We start from the raw sequence: 22917 nt of genomic DNA, 5'->3' as shown, positions 1-22917 counted from the left end.
AAAGGAGGAAGAAGAGAACAGAAGAAGGAAAGAAAGAAAGAAAGAAAGAAAGAAAGAAAGAAAGAAAGAAAGAAAGAAAGAGAGAAAGAAAGAGAGAAGGAAAGAATTACGGAAAGAGGGAAAGATAGAGGGGAAAGAGAGGGGGATGGATGGAGGCCCCCATCCAATCAAGGCCCCGCCACCTCCTCTGTGGCCCTGCCACCCCCCAATCAAGCCCCCGCTATGTGTGGAACTTATGAGAAGTTTCTGAGGAAGCTGTGGGGAGGCTGAGATGGCGGTGGCGGCAGCGAGAGGAGGTGACTTGGACGCCAGCAGCAGCGGAGGCAGTGGACCAGAAGGCAACACGGGGCCGGACGCAAAGTCAGACTCAGTGTTCTCATACGGGGCACACTGCTCAGAGCTGGCCTGGCAGCAGAATGAGTGGCGGTGGCTGGGCCTCTTCTGTAACGTCATGCTTGCTTTGGGTGGCGGGGACATGGGTGGGGCCTCCCCCTCCTCCTTCCACCATGAGCCATCCCCATGGGAGTTCCATGCCCACTGCTCGGTCCTGGTGGCCACCACCGAGTACTCTCGGGCAACTTCACTGAGTCCCACTTGGGCCACGTAGAGCTGCGCAAGTGGAGCTCTGAGGCTGGACCCGACTGGGAGATGGTGGAGGCTGTCATTAGTTTCATGTCAGCCCTGGCAACATCTACGAGGTCCTGGAGCTGGCCTCAGGTTTATATTGATACGTTTGAAAGAGTTTTGTGGAGAATTTCCCAAGAAACTGAGTATCTCCAACTCTATAACTATACATAGTTTGGCTCAAAACTTACCTTCCTTCTTCTGGCTCCTCATGGCCCGACTGAGGGCTGGTGGGAGCAGGGGGTGGGGCTTGCTGCATGTGCCCACCCCCTGGGCTTCAGAAGCCAGCTGAAACGCCATTCCTGTGTATTTTAGCCAAAAAATAGCCCTGCTATCAACCCTTCTTCACATTCCCCATTTCCACATTTACTTCACGAAAGCTACCCCTAATACCTACCACTTTCCCACCTGACACAAAAGGAGGGTTGTCAAACAGTATTTTTGCTTTTTGCTTAATTTTATTAGACAGCCATTAACACTCCAAATCACCAGAGCAAGCTATTAGAGTTTCAACTTAAGCTTTATTTTTACATCAAGAACTCCTCCCAAGACATCACCTGTTCGCTTTGTCAATTCCTGGCAACCCCATTCATACTTTCCCTAAAACATTGTTGTACTTTTAGTTAAACTCATCAACGCTTTGCTCCAAGGGACAGTCACATTAGCATGCCCTTAGATCCCACTATAACTGGCCATGCTCAGCACCATTGCTCTGTATGTGTATCTGTGTGTCTTGGGTGCCCACTGTGCATCACACCTGGGTTCCTTCCATCTTTCACAGCCTCTGCTCCACAGATCCCTGGTCTCCAGATCCCTGGTCTCCTCCTTCCTATATTCCTGCTACTTCCTTTATTTCTAATTGATCTTGTATGTGTGCTATTTCATGTGTGCTTGCTGTATGTTAGCCTTCCTATTTTTCTACCATCAAAACACCTCTTTATTTTACCTTGGACTGGTTATTTTGAGAGTTCTCAGAGGGAAAAATCACCATAAACACTGGTAGCACAGTCTCGCTTGTTACTGCCTTCTTGCAAGTCTCTGTCTCCTCGCTAATTCCCCCAACTCAAATAGGAGACATAAACACTGGTAGCACAGTCTCGCTTGTTACTGCCTTCTTGCAAGTCTCTGTCTCCTCGCTAATTCCCCCAACTCAAATAGGAGCCAAGCCCACTTTAGGGGCAACACATAGCATTTGGGGTAACAATGACAGTAATATGAAAAGGAACCAATACAGAATTTGCAACAATTTATTGTGGGTCCCCACTTGTGCTAGTAGAATTCTCTTAGGTATATCACTGCACAACATCATATTGATAAGCTGAATCACTTTTTGTCAAAACTGATTAAGTTTTAATCTTGTCCAAAACTCATGCATCAAATCTGCATATTCCCAATATCTCCAATAATAACTTGATAAATTTATGCATATAATCATTAATCACTGTTATTCTGCTAGATATATGATTGTCGCTGATATTTTAAGAAGTGGATTTTGGTCACAGACTGTTATGCGTTTTCAATAATACAGTAACTATTTGTCTCATTTGGAAAAAAAGGAAAAGAGGAGGGTTTTGTTCACCCTAACTTATATAAATCTCCTTGTAATTCAATGTGTTGATCATCTAATAAGTTTTCTAACAAATATAATTTACCATTCCTATAGACTTTAAAATTGTTTAATGAGAACATATGGAGTTGATCATGGAACAAAGCGGAAGTTTGTGAAAGATCAGGTCTTATTATGCTTAACTTGCTAGAAAGTATAACTAGCAATAGTCTCCAAAGGGATTGCTAGTTAACTTCTTGTTTGCATGAGCATGCCAGGCCAAAATCTGCAAATGTAAGACAAATTTTATTGGGAAGAAATTACTTTAAAAGAATAAAATAGCACTTTTATCTGTTTCATAACTCTATAGCACTGTAGACACATAAAAGTTTAACTGCTAGATTATAATAATAAAAAAAGTTTTTATGGACAAGAATTACCTCAAAGCAGTCATGATTTTTTAATTACTGTGGGTAACCTTTCAACATTTCATCAAAAGTGATAATTTTATGACTTCCTAAAATATATTGTCTTCTAACCCCTGACATTCATCATATTAAACCCTTATAATAGTAAATCTGAGCCTGATTCTTGAAACTTTGATTTCTGATGACAATATTATGGGACAAGAACTCCATCTTCTAAATTTCTTTGGAATGGTCCTCTGTCAATATGTTAGCAGCCAGACCCCTCCTCCCACAGAGGAACAGTTTAGTGGTTAGAGAGTAAGAGACATAGATACCCTTCATGCAATATCACCTCAAAAATAATAAATGTAAGACACTGCCTGGCCAGAAAGGACACAAAATGGATGCCAGCCAGAGACAAGCCTGGGGAAATATTTTTTAAGGTGAGTCAGAGTGGTTGATTGACTAATGACCCCCTCGTTGCCCCAGAGAGATGTATGATTTAGGACAATAGGTCTCTCAAGAAACTACTGACTAATCTGAGCCATTTTGGTTTTAGTGGTTAAGATTGCAGACACTAATCTGGGAGAACCGGATTTGATTCCCCACTTCTGCACCTGTAGCTGCTGGTGTGACTTTGGGTCAGTCATAAAGTTATTTCAGAGCTGATCTCTCAGGGTCAGTTCTTGATCTCAGCCCTACCTACCTCACAGGGGAGGGGAGGGGAAAGGGATTGTAAACCGCTCTGAGACTCCTTCAGGTAATCTCATCAATGAGCAGCCTCACTCCCCCTTACCCATTTACCCTTAATTTAGCAACACTGAACACTATTCACCAAACCTGGTAGCTTTTCCCATCCGGTACTTAGAGGGTCATCAAGCACCATTAGCATCTATAGTCCACCTCAGGTAAACCCATCAAGCTTTTTCCTAACCATTGTTCATCTCCAGAAAACCTATCAAGTTATTGTTCAGAGGGCCAATACATCAGCTTGCCCAGGCAGCATTTTGTCCTATATCTGGAGTATCCAGATGCCCGTTTGTGTGTGTGTGTTCTTGGATCTTTCCCCCAACCAAATAGGAGGCTGCCTCTTTGGGTAACAAATACACCTTCAAATTTTTTTTTAGCTCTCAGGTATTGTGCTAATTCATGGATACATGCCAGCAGTAATTTTGGTCTTAGGACCCAAACAGAAGGCTACTGATCTCAGTCAGTCTTTAAAAAGTAGAGGGAACATGTGGCACATGTGCACACACAAACAGCCACAATTTGGATTAGGGCTGTCACGGCTCAGGTGGGGTGTCACCTGACGCTGCCACCACTCTGGTTCCAGGCTCCTCTGAGGATGCCCAGAGCACCCTCCCAGGCCTTTAGACCTCCCTTTTGGCCAAATAATAGGAGTGGGGACCAGGCAGAGTAAATAATGAAAAGAGTTTCTTTTCTAGGAGGTCAAACAACAAGGTGCCGAATAATAACAGTAAGTGGGTGAAAAGAAAAGAAATCAAATGCCCTAATGCGTCTAAATATACACTGTCCCTAGTTCACTATTCCAAGTGGCCTTAGACTACTCAGCCTTCCCTCAGGATGAGGGTTTCTTTCCACAGCAGCCTTCTTTCTGGCTCTGCCCTCTGGGAAGCAGAATAGCTTTTCCCCTTGTACCAGTTATCTTATTCCCCAGCCCTCTTCTTCCCTATTGGTCAAAATCGGTGCCCAAACTTCCAAAGGCCTTCTGGGATTTGTAGGTCCAGCCTCCCCTACTACTAGCCAGGCTCTCTAGGCCTGCTAGGCCATGCTTGCACAGCCCAGATCATGACAGGAAGAAGAGAAGGAATTTAACATTTGATCTCGACTCAATTACACTAAGTGAAACTAAGATCCCTGTGCATTTAAGGGGAGAAAGACAGGGTTTTTTGGAGAAGATTTTATTTTATTTTTATTTCATTAATTTCAGTTGCAATGAAGAATTCAGTAGGACAGAACTGAAATTTCCCCCCCTTTAAAATGTTAACATCACTGCAGGAAGTCCAGTTTTGATTAGCAAAATTAAGTAGGGTTTTCCTTCCAACAAGTGCTGGTCCAAATTGTACTGTATGTGAATACAATTTACTGTTTACGAACTGATGAAGATCTGTGTTTTTGATGTAGGTCTACTTTTGGCCTTGCAACCAGTGTTCCCTCTAAGCTGAGTTAGTGTGAGCTAGCTCACAGTTTTTTAGCCTCCAGATCACACCTTTTTGTCTTAGCTCAGGAAGGATGGCTCCAGAGCAAACTAACTTATGCAGTAGCCAAATCACTCACTCACAACTTTAGTGCCGTAGCTCAGAAAGTAGAATTTTTGCTCACAGGGCTCTATAGCTTACAGGGAACATTGCTCGCAACTGCTGTAATAGTTGGTAGTTTAATGTGTTACTATTCAGGCCATTAGAGTACTTTTCATGTTTTTGATACCAACTGTCACACTTTGTAGTGAGTTCTTTCTGTTCTGTTCATTTTGTAATAACATAAGAACATAAGAACATAAGAGACGCCAATGTTGGATCAGGCCAAAGGCCCATCCAGTCCAACACTCTGTGTCACACAGTGGCCAGAAATACCAGTGCCATCTTAGCTCAGGAAGGATAACCTGCAATCATGTCCTCCTGTTATCCTCTAAAGACTCAGCTGAAGAAGTAAGTTCTAGGGCAGCACAGGAATGCATTGACTTCCCCCCCACCAGTGGTCCCTCTAAGCTGAGTTAGTGTGAGCTAGCTCACAGTTTTTTAGCCTCCGGCTCACATATTTTTGTCTGAGCTCAGGAAGAAGGGCTCCAGAGCAAACTAATTTATGCAGGAGCCAAATTGCTCGCTCACAACTTTAATGCCAGTCGCTCACAAAGTAGAATTTCTGCTCACAAGACCCCACAGCTTAGAGGGAACATTGCCCCCCACCCCCGAGAAATTTCACTCATCTTTTTGCAACATTTTTGACTTAAATTACGTTGGGGTCCTTAATGCAGACTCTTTTAGATGGATAATATTACTGGGATAAAGAAAATCCCTTGAGCCTTTCAGTTTTTTTTATTGTGCACTGTGTGTTTGCAATACAGAGGCAGCTACCTCAGAAAGCAACTTTACGAGATCTTAGTCCAGTGATTGTTTCATGAGAAAGCCCTTATCACTTGTGGTTAATTCACAAAATGGTTTAAACTTGGAGCCAGGTCCATGTATCTGATCTCCTAAAATGTGGACAACACTGCCTTATGCAAGAAACAAACAAAACAAAACTGGTTTGAATTCATTTTTCTACTCTTGTTTTTGTTCCAATATTTGCAAGCCTAATCTTTGCAGAAAAAGTCTGATCTTTTGGAACATAACAGCCTATGCAGAAATAATACACATAATGATAATTGGAATTTCATTGTAAAAAAGAAAAAGAAATGGGCAGAAGCTTTACATTGTCGCCTGCCAAATGTACTTTCAATAGGGTTAAAGAATGAAAAAGTGGGGAGATACCACTGAACTGTAGGAAACAAGAAAAGGTACTGAGTACCAGAGGAAGGGGGGGGAGGTAGATATACTTAACTGTGTACAAACCAAATGTTAATATATACAGTACAAACAGTATAGGGCAAACAATCCTTCCTTTTTTCTTTGTATTTTGGCCAGTTGGTGTAGTGCTTAAGTGCGCGTGGTGTAGTGGTTAAGTGCGTGGGAGAACCGGGTTTGATTTCCCACTCCTCCACTTGCACCTGGCTGGATGACCTTGGGCAAACCATAACTCTGGCACAGCTGTTATTGAAAAAGAGCAGTTTCTGTCAAGAGCTCTCTCAGCTCCACCTACCTGACAGGGTGTCTGTTGTGGGGAGGGGAAGGGAAAGGTGTAAACCGCTCTGAGACACCTTTGGGTAGTGAAGGGCGGGGTATAAATCCAATATCATCATCATCATCTTCTTCTTCTTCTTCTTCTTCTTCTTCTTCTTCTTCTTCTTCTTCTTCTTCTTCTTCTTCTTCTTCTTCTTCTTCTTCTTCTTCTTCTTCTTCCTTTATAATTTATGTGTTACAGATATATGATTTAAATGCCCCCCTTTTGGCTGATATAAACAGTGTCGTTTTTCTCTGATGTAAGTAAGTCTGCTTAGATGCTGCATCATACATGAAGAACAGTGATTGGAAGGGCAGCACTGCCTGCCCAGAGTGGAGCCCCAAGTGGCCATCTGCATTGTTTGTGCAGTGGACTCTCCCTGAGACTGGAAACCAGTACCTCATTTTAAAAACTCAACATGGACTGTATTTGAGTTTATAAACAAAGAGTCAAAGATATTTAATGAATTGAAACTGGGAAGAAGAATCTGTTAAAAAGTGACTTTGAAATTGGCTATGTACAGTATATGCCTCTCGATCATCCTTGTTGCTCTCCTCTGCACCTGCTCCATTCCACATCCTTTTCAAAGTGAGGCCTCCAGAACTACACACACTACTCCATGTGTGGCCTGACCAGTACAGTGTATAACGAGACTATGGCCCTTTCTGAACTCTCCTTTTAGTCCATGTTCACCGCAGCATCCTCCAAGCAATTCTGCACTAAAATCGAATTCAACCTTTTAAATCCAGTTTTCCCTCTCCATTCTGCATTACATTACCTCCCCTCAGTGGTCAGCCCGGTTTTAGCCTGCTGTTGCCCCGGGTTATTTGGATGCTGTATTGCTGTGGACTTAAATTACCTTGACTTGAACACTGAGAAAATCCAGAGTGGCAGGCAAATGCGGAAAGATGACATCTGGCCCCTTCCAACTCTGTGGTTCTGTGATTCTATGCTTTCCCAGAAATTAAATACATTTTAAAAGCAAGCTGTGGGAAGAAAGCCACATAGCCCATCAAAGCTCTGCTGGGAGTGTTGGTAATATATATTTTTTCCCACAGGCAGCATTGCAGAAGTGAAAAAGAAAAGGAAATGGAAGAAGGGGGAGCAGCCAGGGATATGGAGGGGTGGGCTAAAACATAATGGAGGGAATCATGTAAAATGGAAGCAAACAAAAAAGAAGAAAAGGGTGAACTGCGAACAGAGTGTTTAGTCATGTACCTCAAGCTGGGTAACCAGGGAGAAAATTGTTCTCTATTTTTAGATATTCTTTCTCTAAGGCTCAGGTAGCAGAGAGAGCCCTAATGTCAGGGACTGTATTCTTGGCCTACTAACAGATCAGTAACCCCAGGAATGCTATTTTTCATGAGAGATTTTTCCTTTTATGCTCAGGAATGTAGTAGTAGAATACCCCAGTCACATCAGTTGCCATAGGGACATGAAGAGGTGATCTTGAAATCCTGTGAGTGACAGAAATGGAAGTGACTCTGCCTGCCTTGGAAGTGGGTCTTTTTGTTCATTGTGAGTGTGAAACGGTGTATAATCACACTTTATTTGTTGCTCAGGTATAACCCTTGTGAAGCTGCCCTTGAAGTGGAGAGGCTGAGGACTGAGCCTGGGATTTTCTCCACATACATGAGTTATAGCCTTTCCCCCAAAGAGATTATACCTTTCCCCTTTCTGAACAGCTGACTTCTAGTGGTGGAAAGTAATGGTTGGTTCTGCATATGGCATTCATTCCACATTTTCTCAACACTGAGAAAAAGATGTAGCTCAAAACCACATTCAAATACCCCGAGTCAACACTGTACTGACTGCAAAGCCACCCCTGAACAGCCATAAAACAGCCATAAATCTATGCAGAAGGTACCATAAAACCCGATGAACAAAGAAAGGAAAGTGGCATGCAATGCAGAGGGTCCAATAAAATCCGACGATCAAAGGAAGTGAATGCAGCATGCAGTACAGAGGGGAATTTCTGTTCCAACATGGGTTTGCTAAAACAATGGAGGGAAAAGCCAATGCAGAATCAACCAGTCTGTCAAATCACAAAAGACTTATGATAACCCTGTAGGGTTTTCTAGGCAAGAAATGTTCAGAGGTGGTTTGCCAGTACCTGCCTCTGTGCAGCAACCCTGGACTTTCTTAAGCTGCTTTCTAGAGTGCTCATATTAACAGTCTTTGATTGTTATGAATGCTTTTGTACTGTGGGATTTAGAAATGTTTTTAAAGTTGTTTTATATTGGCGTTTGCCACTTGTAAGCCACCCTGAGCCCGCATTGCGGGGAGGGCGGGGTATAAATTGAATTAAATAAATAAATAGTACCATTGATGTAACTTGCAGATCTCCTGCTTCACCACTGCTGATCCTCATGCCTGGAATATTCCATGGATACAAGGTCCACAGCTGGGGTGGGATCTTTCTCTTGAATGATAATCACTAATTTCTCTTACATGAAAAAGGACTGCACAACAGCTGCCATTGCAAGTCATGTTTATTTTCAAAAGCACTAATACTTGCTGTTGTTATACTTGCCTTGCTGTAAACCCACAGATATTATAAGGTGAAGCCATTAACTGAATAATTCTTCTGTATAATACTTGCTCTGTAATATTCATATACCACAGCAGAAACTAATAATAGCACACTGACAGTACAATCTGGTACAGAACTGGTTTTGGGTGGTTATACTGAAATAACTTTGCATAGGATTGCACTGTAGGTAATATAACTTTCTGTGCCTACTCCCCAGGGGTCATTTGGGGGGGACATGGGGGGACGCCATCCCCCCGGGTGAGGTGCGGGAGGGCGGGGCCTGGAGCTCCCTGCTGGTGCCCGCTGGAGGTCGCCGCCGGCTGTGGGGAGGACACACTTCCGGTGATGTCAGGGGGTGTGGCATATGCTAATGAGTTATGCTAATGAGTCCCCCTAGCTCTTTTTCTACGAAATGACCCCTGCTACTCCCACTTGAAGAATATTTTCCCTTCCATTTTTTAAATGCATAAGGCAATATCGGTCCCAGTCCTTTCATGTGAGAGTCTGTGGTGGTTATTTTTTTAATGATAGCTATAGTAGACACTCAGACGCATGCAATTTTGCTGCTTATTCAATATTACCTTTCTTATCTTAATTTCTTTTCAGTCATACAGAAGAAATCCCAAACCTAGCACTTACTAGCCAAGGCCAAGCTATATTGATTTTTTAACATCCCTTTTTAGTGCACAGAGTTTACAACCTTTAAAATGGCAGATTATGAACACTGCAGCCATTCCTTGCATCAGTAGGGTAAAATTAGTATGGTGCCAAGAGACATTGTAACAACAGTATGTTTCTGTGTATCAATTGTTATAATTAATAACTAGAGAGTTGGAAAAGAAGTCCCTGGTAGCAGGTCTGATAATATTTGAGAGTCCAGTTTCAGTTTTCTGAGGAGGTATGATGAACAAAGCAAATACTCATTGCATTCTGTTTTTTCAAAATAACTAATTTGATTTCTTTTTGTAAAACACAATTCCTACACACTCTTCCATATTTTAATGTGTAAAGTCCGGTTTGTTATTTTGTTGCATAAAACTCACAGTTAATGCTTGGTTGATAGTAAAGGCAAGGTGGTAAGAGGATGGTTATAGATCTGCAGAGCAAGTCTGTTCTGTGCCTTGGGCTCTTTATAATCAATTCAAGATGCAGAGTTCTTCAGAAGGCAACATCAAAGGTGATTGTTAGCAATAGGTGAGAAAAGAGATTACCTACATCTTGCTTTTGGCTATATGTGCAGCATAGCTAGTGAAATTGGACTGTTTCTCTTAAATATAATCACACTCTGCAACCATAACTTTTTTCCCACTGGGAAGCAAATCTGCAATCTATGGACCAAAAATCATGCAACTGAGAAAATATAACAGCAATTGTTTTCCCCCTCTGCCTTCTAGTATTAACTTGAAGTAATGTTTGCGGATTTCAGTAGTTGAAATACTTAGATATTCCATAGACCTGATGTACACAATTTCCAGGTGCTTTGAACTGTTCAAAAATTGGCTTAATCATCCCAGCACTTACTTTCTCTGGTTAATTAGATAATCAACTAGACATATCAACTAGACATCGCTGTTCTTTGTGATCTTAGAAACCTAATCATAAGAATGCAACTGTAAGTTAACTGCCCTGAGATAAGCTCTCCCCATGCTTTTGGAAAATTACTAATTACAATAGTGTAAAACTTATTAAGGTAAATATGATTTTGCTTTTATTGACTTGAAATTTGTTAATTGACTCAATCAGCAATACATGCTGTGCTGGACATGTTAATCTGCTACTCACTTTTGCGTGTGATATTGAGTGTTCTTTGAGGCAACAAAATTTGAGGCAGAGTACATTAATTATCTTGGGTAGATTAAAAGTGCCAAACTGAATACATAAACCAGTTTGGTCTTATTCAGATTTTCTTAGTATGGGTATAATCAATATTTGTGTGAGCAGAGAAGTGGCAACAGGTGCTGGCTCTGACCTTCATGTGTTGATTAATCCTTTTTGCACAAAAGAAAAATGAACAAACAAAGGATGTGATTGGGTGGGCATCATCTGATACCCCTTCTTATGCAGCTTGTACTCATAAAGTGATAACCTGAACAGGGCTTACACCTCTGTAGCTTTCATGCCTTATTTTGTAACAACAGCTGCTCAGAATTACACTAGGGGAAACTTGGATTGGAATCTTTACAACCTGATTTCAGGACTGGTCATGGAACTGAAACAGCTTTGGTCACCCTAATGATGACCTGTGCTGGGAGACAGCCAAAGGGAATGTGACGGTTGAGTCTCCTGCACCCCTCAGTAATTTTAAATACTATTGATCATAGTAACATTCTGGAAACCCTTTCTGGACCAGGAAGCATGTTTTGCAATGGTTCTGGTCATACGTGGAGGGTAACTTTCAGACAGTGGTGCTGGGGGACTGCTGCTCATCCCCTTAGCCTTTGGCATGTGGGGTCATGCAAGTGTCCACCAATGGAAAACTGAAAGATTAAGTCATTTGGAGATTTGGGCTGGGTTATCCCCAATATGCAGGTGACAGCTTTATCTCGTGCATCTGGGTGATTCCAGGGAGGCTGCAGAAAACCTAAACCAGTGCCTGGAAGCAGTTTTAGAGTGGAAGCAGGCCAACAAACTGAAGCTTAATCCTGACAGTATGGAAGTACTACTGGTGAGCAGAGAGTCTGACCCTGGACTTAAGATGTCATAAATTTTAGATCGAGTTGTACTCCCCTTGAAAGAACAGTAGTTTGAGGGGTGCTCTGGGAAATGAAAGATCACATGCATATTGCCTATGAATGAACACTGTGTCTGTATATAGGCTTTGTTCACAAAGTATACCACAGGCCTAAAGTGTGTTCAGTTTCCTCTTGCATAACTTGTAAACGATGATATTCAGAAATGTTTACTGATTCTAAGGAAATCTCATGAAGATAAAGCCTGAGAACATTTTGAATAGTGACTCCTCAAAGACCTATCACACCCTGAAAGGTTAACTCATTCTCCATATTCCTTCATTTCTTGAAATGCCAACTGAAATAAAATAACCATTTCCTGCCAAATATTATTGTAGATAATGTTATAAATCAGAAAGACCAGGTATTTTATTTTATATATAAACTACCTTTCCTGGACTCATCTCGTAGCTCACCATACATTGTTTAAAACAGATAGCAGATATAGAGCTCCCTCTGAAATGTTGTAAAATAAGTTCTGGGGGGGGAGCTTACATTTTTATTCGATAGTGCTAGGTAAATTTTATGATTGGCATATTTTTTATTTTAAAAAAATAAGTTCAGTAAATTTGATACGAAGAGAAACAAAGACATGGATTTTATAACAGACCTAAGAAGAAAGTCATTAACATAGGAATAAACATGTGGAAAGAAAGGACTGAATTTGCATATATTGTCCTTTCCACGGAATTCCATGTGTTTAATTTTTCATTTGAATAGGAGCCTCTGTGTATACATCTGATTTCCCATCGGTACATATGCAGAATCTAACCTGATAATGAAATATATGAATGAGCCTGTGTGTGTTTTTATGATCATGTCCTGAGCAAACAGGATCTTGATCATGTGGAGGCTGAAAGAAAGTCCATTAGGAACCATGATGATTCCATATCTTAATCTGTATACAATGACTCTAGAAGCCCTGTTCACATGTTACAGTGAACGTGCCTATAGGCAATGTGCATTCACTTACAAATGAAAAGGAGGACCAGTATCTGGATAAATTCAGGATGTCAGTCACACGTTCAGCTTTGCATTCAGCTTTGCATGCATTGAGTGTAACATGAGAATTGCTTAGCACATATATAAAGAAAAATCAAGTTTACACTGTACAAATATTGTACATGCATTTACTGTAGCCTATGAATACGACTTCTCTGAACTGGGCTAAGTTACGTGCTGCTTGTGTTGAATTTAAGTTCCCTTTACATCAATGACAGATCCACTGTAACCATTGCTATTGTTACCTTCTATAAATGACATAGGGTTTTCTTAATCTCAAAACTTTCCCATTAACTCCCTTACAGAACACATGGATTTCACATGAGACAGATATTCATCATGTCTTTAAAATACTTTGAATTCATACCTGATCTTTTTTCAGTGGAAGCACAGGAGATATTCATAGTAACTTCTTTGAATCATAGACCAGGTTCTTTGTGAGACTGAGCTTGTCACAGGTGCTCATGTCCTTAACTGATGTTTAGTGGAAAGTGTATTGCAGCCTGGAATTGACTCAAAATAACAGGAAGGATGAAGGGGTGTCACCTGGTAGTTAAGGTAGTTAAGATCAAACCAGGAATATGCTTAAAGTGATCATTCTGAACATTTTACTTGACCTCTTACACAATCGTCATCAATGACCTTCATCTAATCTACAGTGTTAGTTTATATAGTTACATGGAACAAAAACATTGTTGGATTAGATGTAAAAATTATTTTTTAAGAAAATCAATAAGCTAGCCTTTGGGATGTCTGTTATTCAACTTATGTTGCAGTGGTATTAGTGATCAACACATCATTATACATTCCCAATGTTTCATATTCACCAGGAAATTCAAACGAATGGAACAGAAGGGAATGAGGACCAGAAAGCTATCAATATTAAAATACAATATCAGACAAGCTGATATATTCCGTTTCAGGAACTGTTCACTAACGGTATCTGTCTGTCATTTCAGACAGAACCACTTTAGTAATGGGTCCCTGATGGAATATATTTACCTTTTCAGACAGAAATGCTTCTGTCCCATCTGGGAAGCGTGCCTGAGCCGTTTTAACTACAAACTGCTTCCAACCAGTTTTCAATTCATTCTACCGCTCCTGAAGCGCTATGGGGTGCTGTGTAAAATGCCCCATGTAGTGCTTCCTGTGATGACAGTTGTTTTCACACCCTTTTTCTCCCCACACATTTTGGGAATGTTCTATTGGGAGTGCTATGGTGCTCCAGCAGGACTATTTATAATTTATTTATTTATTTCGTTTGATTTTTATCCCACCCTTCCCGCCGAGGTGGACTCAGGGCGGTTTACAGCATATTTGTAGTACAATAAAACACACTGTATTTTAAAAGATAAAACAGTTAAAACCATCATAATTTCAAAGTGCTAGTAGTACAGGTAATAAATGATGGCGGCGTTCTTCTGGAATCCAGATGGCAACAACCACCATTGTCCAGGTCCTTGCCAGGCGATTAGATGTTGATTTAACACTGATGTTGGTATTGGGGCCAGGACCAGGGCATCAGCAGCAGCACCCTAATCAAAAGCCTGGTGGAAGAGCTCTGTTTTACTGGTCCTGCAGAACTGTAAAAGGTCCCACAGGGCCCTGATGTCCTCCAGGAGCTCATTCCACCAGTACGGGACCGCCACAGAAAAGGCCCTGACCATTGTCATATCTAGCATTGTTGCTTTAGAACCTGGAAGGGCCAAATGATGATGGGACCCCGATCTCAGTGCTCTCTGGGGAATATGTGGGGAAAGGCGGTCCCTGACCATATAGGGCTTTAAAGGTAAGAACTGAAGCACCTTGAACAGAATCTGGTATGCTATAGGCAGCCAGTGCAGTGCTTTTAGGGCAGGTTGGATGTGCTCCCGCATAAGGAGGCCCAACAACAGCCTCGCCGGTGTATTCTGCACCAGCTGCAGCTTCCAGATTTGGGACAATGGGCAGCCCCATATAGAGAGCATTGCAGTAATCCAATCTCGATGTGACCATTGCGTGGATCACTGTTGCCAGGTCAATGTGTTCAAGGAAGGGAACCAACTGCTTAATCAGCTGCAGATGGTAAAAGGCAGACTTCACAGTGGCTGCTACCTGGGCCTCCATTGTTAAGGAGGCGTCCAGGAGCACTCCCAAACTCCTAACCTCTGGCGCTGGCACCAATGGTGCCCCATCAAAGGTCAGGAGAGGGATCCCTAATCTTGGCCCACTCCGACTCAGGCACAGGACCTCTGTCTTCTTCGGATTCAATTTCAATTGACTCAGTGTAAGCCAACCAGCCATGGCTTTCAATGCCAGGTCCAGATCTCCAAGACTAGAGTCTGACTGGCTGTCCAACAACAGATGGAGCTGGGTATCATCCGCATACTGGTGACAACCCAACCCATACCTCTGGGCAATCTGGGCAAGGGGGCGGATGTAGATGTTAAATAACATTGGGGAGAGTACTGCCCCTTGTGGCACTCCGCAGACAAGCAGGTGCCTTCAGGACAGCTGTTCTTCCAATGCCACCCTTTGTCCCCAACCCGGAAGGAACAAGGAGAGCCACTGCAAGGCAAACCCCTGAATCCCAGTGTCAGTGAGGTGGTGGGTCAGTAGTTGATGGTCGACCGTGTTGAACGCCGCCGACAGGTCTAACAACAACAACACTGCCTTACTGCCTCGATCCAGGTGCCTCTGAAGGTCATCTGTGAGGGCAACCAGGACCGTCTCTGTCCCATGGCCTGGTCAGAAACCGGACTGGGATATAATGCAGAGGTGTCATCCAAAAAACTTTGCAGCTGAGTCACGCCTACAAATCAGTGCCATAGTGACCCCATTGAGATCCCTGGACTCCATTTAAATACACTGACATTTGCTACTGCATCTCAGCATAGATTTTAAAAGGTAATTTCGGGGCAGGCATTGTATTTATCATGTCTGTTTAAAGATCAAATCACTGAAAATAGCAACAAGCACAAACGTACCAGCACAGCATGAAAAAAGAAGAGGAGGAGGAGGAGGAGGAGGGGCTTTACTAGTTTGGGCTTTGATGAATTAAAAAGCACCAGAATAGCCTGCTCCCTGGGCTTCAAAACTGTCCAGTTCCCCCACCCCCCGCACTTGAATTCTGTATCCAATGAGCTCCTTGTTTCCAGGGGACAGCAGTAGCGAACATCAGTGTATTTTAATGGAGTCCAGGCATCTCAATGGGGTTGCTGTGGTGCTGCTTTGTAATCCCAATACAGCGCCATAGCACTCTCAATAGCATGTTTCAAAAAAAAAAAAAAACCCCTCTCAGGGAGATTGTGCGCATGGGGGGGGGGGATGGCGGCAAAAGAAAGGGGCATAGTTTGAAATGCCAAACTGCTTCAGAGATGGCTCCTTACTGGAAGGGAAAGGCTGTGTGAAATGGCCGTCCCTGTACCAGTTTATTCCATGATGGCAAGATACCGGTTTTAAAAGGGTAATGTGAAATTCCCCAGAATTATGGAACTGCAGAAATGCTATGCTTCCTCATTTTTTAAAAGTGCCTTTATAGACTGGAAATGTCTGAATCAATACTGGATTAACTCCATTTTGGAATATCAGATAGTTTACGTAGTCCTCATCCCTTCAGGGCTGTCAGGATTTATCAATAGTTTTCCTTTCATATATTAGCTTCATTGACCAGAGGTCTTAAGCCAAATGTACAAACAGCTACTATAAAACACATTACATATTTTTACAATAAAAACTAATAAACATACTCATAAACACTATTAGTAGACAACATTTTATAGACTTCCATAAACTCTATAAAATCCCATGATATTATGGAAATTAGTTTTAGAATTTTAAAAATTTGTATACATAAAACTATCAATAGTTTTCATTCTTATCAGTATCTTTAATGTTGAGTGTGGACTTGTTGAACACAGCCAGTGTTCAGTATTAGATTTAATACTTTCAAGGTACTGCACAGGTGATATGTAACTCCAAATCACCAGTGTTCAGTATTAGATTTAATACTTTCAAGGTACTGCACAGGTGATATGTAACTCCTACAGTTCTTCACAGAATTAATCCTAACATCCCGGCTAAGTGCTGGAAGAACTGCGGTCAATTGGGAGATTACGCTCATTGCTGGTGGCATTGCCCCATTATACAAAGTTTCTGGCCAGAAATATTAATGCAAATTGTAGTAATTACTGGTGTTAGTCTACCTGTTACTCTGGAGGCTGTAGTTTTGGAAATGGGCTTACTTACAATTGACAGTGTATGTACTAAAACACAACTTGCTGTATTAATTACTGTTGCTAGAATATCGATAGCCCAAAATTGGAAAAAGAAAGAGGCCCCTACCCTAAGTTGTTGGCAACATAAGCTGTGGGAATACTTTGTACCCAGTCGAATTGCAAAAAATGTAGCAAATAAAAATGTATGGAGTAAACAGAGGTTATTCCATGCGGTTTGGTCTCCGATTATAGAGCACTTGATGGGTAATGAAATAGTTCCAAAAAACACATATTATAACAAGATTCTGTATTTTTGAAAAAATTAGATTAATGTACTTTGTTGTTAGGGTAAATGATAGATTTACTGTCCTGCATCATTGTATATTTTGTAATCTGGCAATATGTTTGGTATTGTGTAGAAAAGTATTGTATTAGTATTCTGTTGATATATTAATATAAATAAACAGGGCTATTTTTGGACAGGAACACACAGGAACGGAGTTCCGGCTGGCTCCCGAGTTGGCCATGCCCAGCAGGAACTCATTAGCATAATAGGCCATACCCAACAGCAGAAACTCATTAGGATTGGCTACGTTAGGGGTGTGTGGCCTAACAAGCAAAGGAGTTCCTGCTACAAAAAAAAGCCCTGGGTTTTGACAACAAATAGGGTAAACTGAATAAGAAGCAAAAGGTGGGTGTGGCTGGATGACCACACTTCTGGTAACATGGGTGTGTGGCCTAATATGCTAATGAGTTGTGTTATCAGGGGTGTGACCTAATATTCTAATGAGTTTCTGCTGTTGGGTGTGGCCTATTATGCTAATGAGTTCCTGCTGGGCTTTTTCTACAAAAAGAGCCCTGTTAAAATTATTTGAAAAAAACCTTCCTGACAGAAGGGTTCCTCAGTGGAACAGGCTTCCTTGGGAGGTGTTGGGCTTTCCTTTGGAGGTTTTCAAACAGAGGCTAGATGGCCATCTGACAGCAATTTTGATTCTGGGAACATAGGCAGATCATGAGAGGGAGGTCAGGAAGGGTTGCATCAGTGCTTCGTTCTTGTGATCCTTTCTTACACGCCCAGGGAAATGCTGATCACCACTTTGTGGTCAGGAAGCAATATTCTCCTGGCCAATTTGGCTGCAGATCCTGGAGGGTTCCCCCCCCCCTCTTCTGGGCATAGAGCAGGGGTCACTGGGGGTATGAGGGGAGTTATTTGTGAATTTCCTGCATTGTGCAGAGGATTGGACTAGATGACCCTGGAGGTCCTTTCCAACTCTATGATTCTATGATTCTAAGGTTCAGAGCTACTCCTTCACATAGTATGCAAGGAACAAAGAAGGAAGAAAAGACAGCACTGGAACAAAGATAGTTACTGCTGTCAGAGGTCAACATAAAAATGCTTCCTTGCTCAGCCACAGCAAGCCTTCTCTGCTATACAGGGCTATCACTTTTCTAGGACTTCACCTTAAAAGGTTGCAGCCCTATCTAGCAAACAAGGCTGGCTGTGACATTCAAGGGAGTGTTTTTATGTTGACATCTCATAGCAGTAGCTGTCTTCATTACAGTAAGGGAACCTTTACCTTTTTACATATCAGGCTAACAGAAATGTACCTATTTATAACCCAGTCACAAAGCCTATGAGTTGGGTATATTCAGATGTCATATACTCCATAGTTCATAAACTATATTTGATTAAAATATAGTTTATTTTGACACCCAAATGATGCCCTAGAGACTATTTGTGGGTGGCCAGTAAAGTGTACTCATCTACATTTTGTATCTGGCTTCCATCTGATTTCCTTATATTTTACCACCATAAAGCAGATTGTCCTTCACACCTATCTACCGAGTTCCCTCCTTTTCTTTCCTTTCTTTGACAAGCAGCATCCAAGTGTGGGGACTGAATAAGGAATGGGAGAAGTTAAAGGGAAAAAATAGAGGGACTGGGTTTGTTTTAGATGTAAAAGACTGAAAAATATAAACTAAACAACAGCCAGAAGCATTTGACTTCTGAACAGATAATCAGATTTTCAGCTGACATCAAATGTCTCTTTCTCCAGTGCAGGTACAGTTTAGATGCCTGTCTACAACTTAATTATCAATGATACTTATCTCCCAGCAGACACTCTATTCAAATTGACTGTGTAAATTGGTATTAGAATTGCAAGCATTTATATTGACTGAACATGAATGAAATTGGATGGATTAACAAGTGTACAAAAATCCTGTAGTAAAGAATTTCAGAATAGGTGTAATTGATTCTCTGTAGTTGAATTGTACTCTGTTTGTGCTCGCTGCATGCATTATTTGGATCCTTCTGCACTGGCAGTCCACCATTTTAGTCATCTAATTGTAAACGAAGATTTACAGTGGAAAGACATCACAACACAGAATAGCCTGTTTGATGAGTTCTTATTAGGGCTTGCCAAACCTGGTTTGTCAGGTAATTTTTAGGGGTTCAGAAGCACTCTTTACTATTTATTTCACTTTTTATTCATCGAAATATTTTCACTGAGGTTGTATCAAATGTTTGATGAGAAACCTCAGGTCAAGGAGATAAACAACAAATGTGAGTTAAATAAACAAAACAGTAAAAATCATTAAACTAACTTTTTAACAGTATAAAACCAGAAGCATAAAAAATCATAGGAGCATAAAAGTAAAGGTAAAGGTTTCCTTGCTCGAAAGCCAGTTGAATCCGACTCTAGGGTTGCAGCGCTCATCTCCATTTCAAAGCCGAAAAGCCAGCGCTGTCCGAAGACATTTCCGTGGTAATGTGGCTGGCATGACTAAACACCAAGGCACACGGACCGCTGTTACCTTCCCACTGAAGTGGTACCTATTTATCTACTTGCAATTTCTTGGTTTCGAACTGCTAGGTTGGCAGGAGCGGGAACTAGAGATGGGAGCTCACTTTGTTATTGCGTTCTCAACCTCCTAAACCTTCCACAGCCTGCACAGCCTGCACTTGAGCCACCACAGCTTCCTCAGGAGCATAAAGGAAAGTCATAAAAACATGGAAAATTGGCAGAAAATACAGGTCAAGGAGACAGCTAAAAGCTGTCAATTAGAAGCCTAAATGAAGAGAAATATTTTGGCTGGGCACCTAAAGACAGTAAAGTACGGAAAGGGCATTTCATGGGCACTATCACTGTGTAAGCCCTGTCTCTACCCACCTCATAAAAAACAGGGTTTGGAAATATGTCTTTTTTTCTAGTTAAATAATTAAACTTGTAGGACAAGGGACCAGTGAATCTGATTTATGATTGTGATTTCTGATATTTCTCTTGACATGTATAATGCCAGCTGTCATTGTGTTTTATTAAGAGTCTGATTTTTAGTATTTAGCCCAAGCAGAAGAGACTGAGAATAGAAGTATAGTATTTTTAATTGTCAAAGGTTCTTTTAGATAGATTCAGAAAATGATGGAATGGAATGTATGTTTTGAAATTACAAGTTCCTCAGCTGAAGGACACTTGAGAGGAGAAATTATGAGATGGAAAGACTCTTAGTGTTTTCAAAACAAATAACTTTCTGTGTAGAATAGAGCATCTGGCCCCACTAAGTCTGCCAAGAGCTAAGTTTCATGCATCTTATCAGAAAACTCCCTAGTTCCCAATCATATGTGGTGGACTTGTGATGAAGTTAAGAAATATTGGTCTTGGATTCATGAAATGTTACAAAATGTCTAAAAATACTGTACCTTATGTACCTGAACTGTTTTTATTGAATATATTACCAGAAAAATTTAAAAAGCAAGATTCCTATCTTATCATACATGTAGTGACTACTGCAAGAATCCTTTATGCCAAATATTGGAGAAAAATGAAATACCTTCAAAGAAGAAATTATAAATAAAATACTTGAAACAGCAGAGATGGAAAATTTAGCTTTAATTTTGAGAGGACATTATGAAAAATCCTTTGAGAATACATGATCAAGATTTTATAAATGGATGGAAGAGTACAACAATTAGTGTTACGGACATACAACTGAACTAGAAGAAAACAAAATCTATATGTTTAACTATAAACAAGAGATATACATAAAAAATACAGGGTGGCAAAAAGTAAAAAAATATAATTGGATAATGTTTGAGGTCAACAAATAGAAAAAACCCAAAATGTAAAATGGAACCCCCAAAATCTTTTAATGTATGTTTGTATGTTGTGTGTGTGTTTTATAAAATAAAAAATTATATAAAAAAAATAAAACTCCCTAGTTCCAGTCTGAAGCAAATAAGCCAGGAAGGATGCCAGACGGAGGCCCCTATGTTCATCGATGTTTTCCACTATTCCGGGACCAGATAAGATGATGCAATTACTTATTGACACTTAAGATCCAGATAGGGGGTTACCAATAGAGAAATGCCAGCTAAAATTATGAGACCTGTTGGACACCAATTAAAGATTTCTTAATGTATAAACTGTAATGATGTCATTTGGGATATAAGACCTATTGCCCTTCCTGGTTGGGGCACAATACAGCTTGGTGTTACTGGGTGCCAAGGTATCAAGTCCTGTATTTTCCTGATTATTGCAATAAACAGATATTTATCCTCTCCCGGGACTCTAACCATGTGTTCCTTATTCGGCCCCGGGGGCACACAGGGCACAGATTTGTGCATCAGTCTGGAGTTCCAGTCACACAACCCTACCATCATTCCTGAGTAGGCAGTCATTTTTGTTGCTTTCTGGACCAATGCCTGAAAATCTGGTAAAATTTCCATACTACCAGAAGCTGTCATGAAAAGCACTCCCTACTGGCTCAGCCCAGTCTTTTCAATAGTTTTCTCAAAGCTACAGTCAAAATACAAATCATAACTATAAAATGCACAGTAAAGTAGTAAAATTTCAATGACATATTATGTAATTTGTGTGTGTGTGTGTCTTAAAAAGAGAAGGCACTTTAGACTATCAGTAAAGGTTCAAAAATAGAACCAAACTACAAAGCAACATTTGTCATGAATTTTGCCTGTTTGTGAACAGAAGTTCATGATGGGTCTACTGTCATGAACTTCCACAAACTTTTTTTTTTGGATAATTTTTTATTGATTTTTTAACACATAAATAAAACAAACATACGCATAAACATACAACAAAACATGGAACCCTCCACCCTCTAACCCCTGTCAGTTTAATAGTTTTACTTCTACACCACTTAATTAATTATATATTTTGTACCTAATCTCTGTTTCATTAATAACAAATTAAATCTTTCTGATCCTTATTTAATTTCTGGCCTCTTAATTCAGAACAAATATATATTTCTATTCCTATTAGAGCCCTGCAGTTCATTAATGTCCCCAACTAATTTACAGCTATGACTTTCTATCACCAACATCACTACCACCAACATGTGTTTAAGAAAAGCTGAATCATCTACAGTTCATGTATTTATATCTAGTTTCTCTGTTTATCAATTCCTAGGTCACTATTTTTCCTGGTTAAATCCTGTGGGAGTCAATATAATGAATTAACCTTGCGCCTTTAATTTCTCTAAGTTGGCATTAAATTGTAGTTCTTTTCTGCATCGATTTTCTTCATTCTCGCTCCTATGCCGCTGATCTTTGTATTCAGTGACTTTTTTTGGCTTTTTTATGTCCCAGTTCAGAGCTTTTTTAAGGTAAAAACCTTTTGTTCTCCTTGGTTCTTTCTTTATTTTCTTTTCCTTTTTCTTCCTCCTTTCTTTCTTGCTCCATACACCTGACAAATCAACTTTTTTGGCTTGTCCCATTTTCGGTCTTGCTTTGTCTGCTTTGTCCACCTTTCCTTCTGTCCTGTTCCATGAATCTTGTTCGTGTACATTATTCTCTTTAAGAGCAGATAGGCTGCCTTGATGCGCCCTCTCTTGTTCAATTTGCTGAAGTTCTTTCCTCTCCAAAGTGCCTGAAATGTCTTTAGTTTGCTCACATACACTGTTCTCTTTGACAGAAGAGCACTTTGAATTCTTGAAAAGATTGTCCCACATTTGGTCAAGCGCTTTGTTTAGCTCAGCTTGTAATGATTTTTGGCATTTGTCAGAGCTAAGCTCATGTAATATT

The sequence above is a fragment of the Gekko japonicus genome, unplaced genomic scaffold (assembly GCF_001447785.1).
Source record: "Gekko japonicus isolate JY-2015 unplaced genomic scaffold, Gekko_japonicus_V1.1 scaffold187, whole genome shotgun sequence".
Lineage (NCBI taxonomy): Eukaryota > Metazoa > Chordata > Lepidosauria > Squamata > Gekkonidae > Gekko > Gekko japonicus.
Note: the sequence above shows the minus strand (reverse complement) of the source record.